Source organism: Elephantulus edwardii, unplaced genomic scaffold (assembly GCF_000299155.1).
Source record: "Elephantulus edwardii isolate Elephantulus edwardi_28Jun2011 unplaced genomic scaffold, EleEdw1.0 scaffold00253, whole genome shotgun sequence".
Classification (NCBI taxonomy): Eukaryota; Metazoa; Chordata; class Mammalia; order Macroscelidea; family Macroscelididae; genus Elephantulus; species Elephantulus edwardii.
The window spans coordinates 1,319,646-1,326,585 of NW_006400003.1; positions in this window are offsets into that span (position 1 = coordinate 1,319,646).

Genomic DNA, 6,940 nt, shown 5'->3' on the forward strand with positions numbered 1-6,940 from the left:
TTCTTTTATCACCATAGGGTCTTGCTCATATGTTGTTTCATGAAATTCTTCTGTGTCTGCCAATTCTTTTTGATACAGTGACTCAGTATATTCTTTCCATCTTCTTTTAATATTTCCTGGATCATTTAACGTTCTGCCGAAAGCATCCTTGACTATAGCAACTCGAGGTTTGAATTTGTTCTTCAGTTCCTTGAGCTTAGTAAATGTTGAACGAGTCTCGCCCTTTTGATTTTCTGACTCCAACTCCTTGCACATTTCATTGTAATATTTTACTTTGTCGTCCTGTGCTGCTTTTTGAAAGTTTCTATTCAACTCTTAGTATCTTGAGTTAATTCCTGTGCTTTGGCTTCTCTGCGCTTCAGTGCAACTTTCACAGTCTCTTCTGACATCCATTTTCTCTTAATAGTTCATGTAAATTCTGTATGTTTCTCAAGCACCACAGGTCAAAGAAATCAATTCTCCTCCTGTCATGCCTACTCATTGTCCATCTTTCCGTTGCATAGCAAGTAATTGTGAGAACCATAGCCTATATCATGTGCATTTTAATATCCAGATAGACATCATTCCTCTTCAATACTTTGGAGAAGCCTCTTACAACAAACTTTCTAATGCAATTCGTCTTTTAATTTCCTGGCTGCTGGTACATAAAATGGAGATCGTAGAGCCAAGCAAACTGAAGCTGTCAACAATCTCAATTTCTTGACCATCTATCATGATGTTGCCAATCAACCTAGTGGTGACAATATTTGTTTTCTTGATATTGATTTTCAACCCATATTGAAGTCTGCAGGCCTTGACCCTCTACAGCAAGTGCTTCAGGTCCTCCTCAGTTTCCTCAAGCAGGGTTCTGTCCTCTGCACAACGCAGGTTGTTGATGCGTTTACTTCCATCTAATCCCGATGTCACATTTCTCCTCATAGAGCCCAATCTCCCATATTATCTGTTCTGCAGGTAGATTAAAAAGATGTGAAGATTGAACACATCCTTGATGCACACCCTTCCTAATTTTGAACCATACAGTGTTTTCTTGCTCTGTTTTGACGACTGCCTCTTGGTCCAAATATAGGTTTCGCATAAGTACAAAAAAGTGTTCTGGGATTCTAATTCTTCTCAGAGTCAGCCACAGTTTGTTGTGATCTACACAGTCAAATGCCTTTGCATGATCAATGAAACAAAGATAAAAATTCCTCTGGTACTCTCTGCACAGACACACACACACACACACACACACACACACATACACACAATCTCTTTGTTTTATAACTATTTAAAAATGTTTCTTCAAAGAAACAGATTTAGTTCAGTTAAGTTATAACAAAACTCATTGTTCTCTTTATATGTTTAACCAGATTAAAACAAAACAAACAACAACAAAATACTCAAAACCAAAACTGCAAAAATGTCCATATATGTATTGTATATTGTTGTTGTTAGGTGCTTTCGAGTCAAGCATGACCTATAGTGACCCTATGAATAACAGAACAAAACCCTGTCTTATCCTATGCCATCCTCACACTTCCTCATACTGACCATTGCAGTACTCACTGTGTCAGTCTACCTAGTTAAGGGTCTTTGTCTCCTTTGTCAATCCTCTACCTTTTCAAGCATGTTGTTGCACTGCAAGGGATAGCCTCTTCTAGCAACGTGCCTGATATATATTGAGGTCAAGCTTTATCATCTTTGTCTCCAAGGAGCATTCTGACTGCACTTTCTCCAAGACATATTAATTTATTATTTTGGCTGTTCATTGGTTGTTCAGTACTCTTCTCCAGTTCCACAATTCAAAGGCATCAATTCTCTAGTCATCCTTATTAATTTTCCAGCTCTCAGATGCATAGCATGTAATCAGAAAGACAACAACTTTATTCAGATGCACATTAGTCCTCTAATTGACATCATTACTCTTCAACAATTTGGAGAGGTCCAGGACTGCAGACGTTCTTAGTGCAATATGTCTCTTGACTGCTGGTACCAGGGTCTTGATTGTGGATTCAAGTAAGATAAGATTATTGACAGTTTGAATGTTTTCTTCATTTATTATGATGTTACCTATAGGTCCATTGGTAAGAATTTTTGTTTTCTTGACATTGAGATAAAATCCAACATCATATAGTGCATATTAGGAATATAAAATTTATACAGAATATAATTAGAGAAATAATCTTTATCAATTTGCTATTGCAGTTATGTGTCAAATTGCTTGTGACTCCTAGTGACCCTATATACAAAAGCCCTACACCCTGCTCTATCCTGTGCCAATTTTATTATATAACACACCTACCCCCATTACCACAGTCACCGAATCAATCCTTTTTATCAAGGATCTTCCTCTCTTAATCTGTCCTTTAACCCTTCCAAGCATGGTATCTCTTTCCAAGGACTGGTTCTTCCTTGCAACATATCCAAAGTATGTTAGATGAAGCTTCAAAATTCTTTGCTCCAAAGAGTAGCCTGATTTCCCTCTCTCTAGGATGAACCTGTTTGTTCACCTGGCAGTCCATGCTATAGCCAACACTCTTCTCCAGCATCACAGCTCAAAGGCAATAATTCTTCTTCCATCATCCCTATTCATTGCCCAGCTTTCTGCCACATAACAAGTAATTGCAAAACCACGTCCTGAATCAGGTGCACCTTAGTTTCTAGACTGACATCATTGTTCTTCAGTTCTTTAGAGAGGTCTCTGACAGCAGACTTTCCCAATGCAATTTGTCTTTTAATTTCTTGGCTACTAGTACCAGGAGTGGTTATTGTGGAGACAAGCATACTGAAGCTGTTAACAATCTCAGTCTCTGAAATATTCATTATGCCTTTTGGGACAAGATCATTACTCTGAGATTTATTTTATTTCAATAGTTCTTGTCATAATTCCTTAAACACATATTCAGAAAGATCTTTTAATTCATACTTCCAATGAAGACATTCTGTGATGGAAAACGTTTCTTTACTTATTTGTTTAAGTAATTAAAATGTAACACTTCTAGCATATGGATTATATAGCCAAATATCAACCCTTATTCAAATGTTTAGTTATATCTCTTTTAGTGTCTCAAAATTAAATGAACACTCTTTAAACTGATCTAAATACAAAATTTTTTAAAAGTATATAAAAATAATTCTACTAATATAAACAGAATATTAGAAGGCATAAAGCAAACATTGTAATCTGTAAAAGAATAAGAACAAGTCACTATAAAAACTGATGAAAGATTCTATGTTTTTCTATATGTTATTGTTGTTAAGTGCTGTTGAGTTGTAGATGCCTTGCAAAGACCCTAAGAATGAAAGGTCTGAACACTTGTATAACTTTGACCATTTCTCCAAGTTCAAAGAATTTCTTCCCGGAGGCAACCTATTTTGGAAATGAATGCCACTCTGGCTTCCAAGCTTTTTTTAATATGGGAACTTCACTAAACAATGTTTACTATGTGTAACCATTACCACACTTGACACATCTGTGCTACAGTGTTTAGCATCACAGCAACCACGAGTTACCTCTGTACAGCAAATGGACAGACTAGTGCTATATCACTTAGAAGAATGTTTGACTACAAACAATTTAAACCAAGCCCAAGGGCCCAATTGCCTTTTAAAATAGGAGGCCAAATAAAATAAGTATAAACCCAATGGCAAGTAACATTCCCTCAATCCTCACCAGAATCAGAAAACAAACCTCTATGTTGTTCTTTGAAAACAAACCTCTATAGAATCCAAAAATTTAATGTTTATATAGACTAATAATGGGGGACTGTATAAGTCACTCAAATAACACAAACCATATTACCATTAGTGGTAATGAATCACTAATCTTTATAAACCTATGGCTCTTCCATTGATTTTCATTGTTGCAAAATTGTGTGTCAATTGAAACTACAAAACAGTAACTTTCTTTTGATAATTGCTTCACATATGGGAGTCCTAATGAGTTCGTCCATAGTGAGTTACACTGCTAACCCAGAAGTGATGTCTCTTTTGTGTTTCAAATCCACCTGAAGTTCCATAATAAAAAATGGGCAATCTCCTTCCTTGCAATTTATAGCCTCTGAAAATCTACTGGAGGCTTAGCTGTGTTATAATTAGAGGTACGTGTTTTGTTCAATATTTTATTCCAGTGAAGCAATAACATGATGTAAGGCAGAGATTACTCTGTTTATTCCTAGCTTCTAGATCTATCCTGAAATACAATGTGGTGAGTGACAGGATAATATCCATACAAATACAAGGAAGTCCAGTGAATATCACTATCGTTCAAATATATGCACCAACATCTAGAGCCAAAGAGGAAATAGAAGATTTTTACTAACGTTTGCTGTCAGAAATTGATCAAATGTGCAATCAAGATGCTTTAACAAAAATGGGCAACTGGAATGCAAAAGTTGGAAACGGAAAAAGGATCCGTAAAACATGGGCTCGGTGACAGGAATGAAGCTGAAGATAGAATGATTGAATTTTATAAAATCAATGACATATTCATTGCAAATACATTTTATAAGAAATATAAACGCAGGATATACACATGGATTTCACCTGATGGTATGCGTAGGAATCAAAAAGATTACATTTGTGGAAAGATTCACTGGAGAAGCTCAATATCAGCAGTGAAAACCAGGCCAGGTGCTGATTGTGGGACAGACCACCAACTACTCATAAGCAAATTCAAGCTGAAGTTGAGGAAAATTAAGTCAAGTCCACAGGAACCAAGATTTGACTGTAAGTCTGTCCCTCTCGAATTTCAAAACTGTCTAAGGAACAGGTTTGAGGCTTTGAGCACCAATGAGCGTAGACCAAGTGAGCTCTGGAAGGATATTAAGAAAATCATCCATGAAGAATACAAAAGATCATTACAAAGGCTAAAGAAGAAGAAAAGACCAAGATGGATGTAAGATGAGACTCTGAGTATTGCATTAGAGTTCCAAGAAGCCAAAGCTAAAGGAAGAAATCAAAGAGCTGCACAGAAAAATTTAAAAGCCAGCTCAGGATGACAAAGCAAGATTCTATAATGAAATGTGCAGAGAGCGGGAGTCAGAAAATCAAAAGGGCCGGACTCCCTCAGTGTTTTTTAAGCTGAAGGAGCTCAAAACAAATTCAAGCCACGGGTGGCAATACTTAAAGATAGTTTGGGTAGAATGTTGAATGATCCAGGACGTACAAAAAGAAGATGGAAGGAGTACACAGAGTCACAATATCAGAAGGAATTGGCTAGCACAGAGGAATTTCAGGAAATAACATACGAGCAAAAACCTATGGTGATGAAGGAGGAAGTTCAAGTTGCTATGAAGGAACTGGCAAAAAACAAGGATCCAGGAGTTGACTGCATACCAATTGATTTATTTCAACAAGCAGATACTGCCCTGGATATGATCACAAAGTTGTGCCAGGAAATCTGGAGGACAGCCAGCTGGCCAACTGACTGGAAGAAATTGATATTTGTTCCCATTCAAAAGAATGGTGACCCAACAGAGGGTGGAAATTATCGAACAATATCATTGATATCACATGCAAGCAAGATTCTGCTGGAAATTACCCAAAAACATTTGGAACAATATGTCAACAGAGAACTACCAGATGTGCAGGCTGGATTTAGTAGACATCGTGGTACTAGGGATATTATAACTAATGTACGATGGATCTTGGCAGAAAGCAGAGAATACCAGAAGAATGTCTATCTGTGCTTCATTCACTATGTTAAGGCTTCTGACTGTGTGGATCACAACAAGCTATGGCTGACTCTGAGAAGAATGGGAATCCCAAAACATTTGAGTGTGCTAATGTGAAACCATTTGAAGATTCTCACCACTGGACCAATTGGCATCATCAGCATGGATGGTGAAGAGATTGAGATTGCACACAGCTTTAGTTTGTTTGGCTCCATAGTCAACAGTCTTGGCACTAGCAGCCAGGAAATTAAAAGGCGCATTGCCATGGGAAAGTCTGCTGTTAGGGACCTCTCCAAAGTGCTGAAGAGCAATGGTATCTCTTTGGAGACTAAGGTGCGCCTGATACAGGCCATGGTCTTCGCAATCACCCGTTATGCATCAGAGAGTTGGACAATGACCAAGGAGGATAGAAGGAGAATTGATGCCTTTGAGCTGTGGTGTTGGAGAAGAGTATTGAGAATACCATGAAATGCTAGGAAAACAAACAGATTTGTCCTGGAAAGGGTTAAACCGGGTGGCTCCTTGGAGGCAAGGATTCTGAGGCTCCATCTAATATACTTTGGACATGTTGTGAGGAGAGACCGGTCCTTGGAGAGGGACATCATGCTTGGGAGGGTGGAGGGACAGCGCAGGAGAGGAAGGCCCTCTATGAGGTGGATTGATTCAGTGACTGGGATAATTGGGTTGGGAGTGTCAGAGACAATGCGATTGGCACAGGACAGAGCGGAGTTTAGGGCTGTTGTACATAAGGTCGCTATGAGTTGCAGGTGACTCGACGGCACATAACAACAACAACAATGTGAAACGTATACTTGGACCAAGAGACAGTTGTCAGAACAGAGCAGGGAGACACTGGATGGTTCAAAATCAAGAAAGGAGTCTATCAGGGATTTATTTTGTCTCCATACCTTTTCAATCTGTATGCAGAACAGATCATCCAAGATGCTGGGCTGTATGAGGAGGAATGTGGCATCTGGATTGGTGGAAGAATCATCAACAACCTGCGTTATGCAGATGACACAACCCTGCTTGCTGAAACTGAGGAGGACCTGAAGCGTTTGCTGCAGAAAGTCAAGGACTGCAGCTTCCTATATGGATTGAAGCTCAATATCAAGAAAACAAAGATTCTCACCACTGAGCCAATTGGCAGCATCAGTATGGATGATGAAGAGATTGAGATAGTTAACAGTTTTAGTTTACTTGGCTCTGCAGTCAACACTATGGGTAACAGCAGCCAGGAAATCAGGGGACGAATTGCATTGAGAAAGTCAGCTCTGAGGTACTTC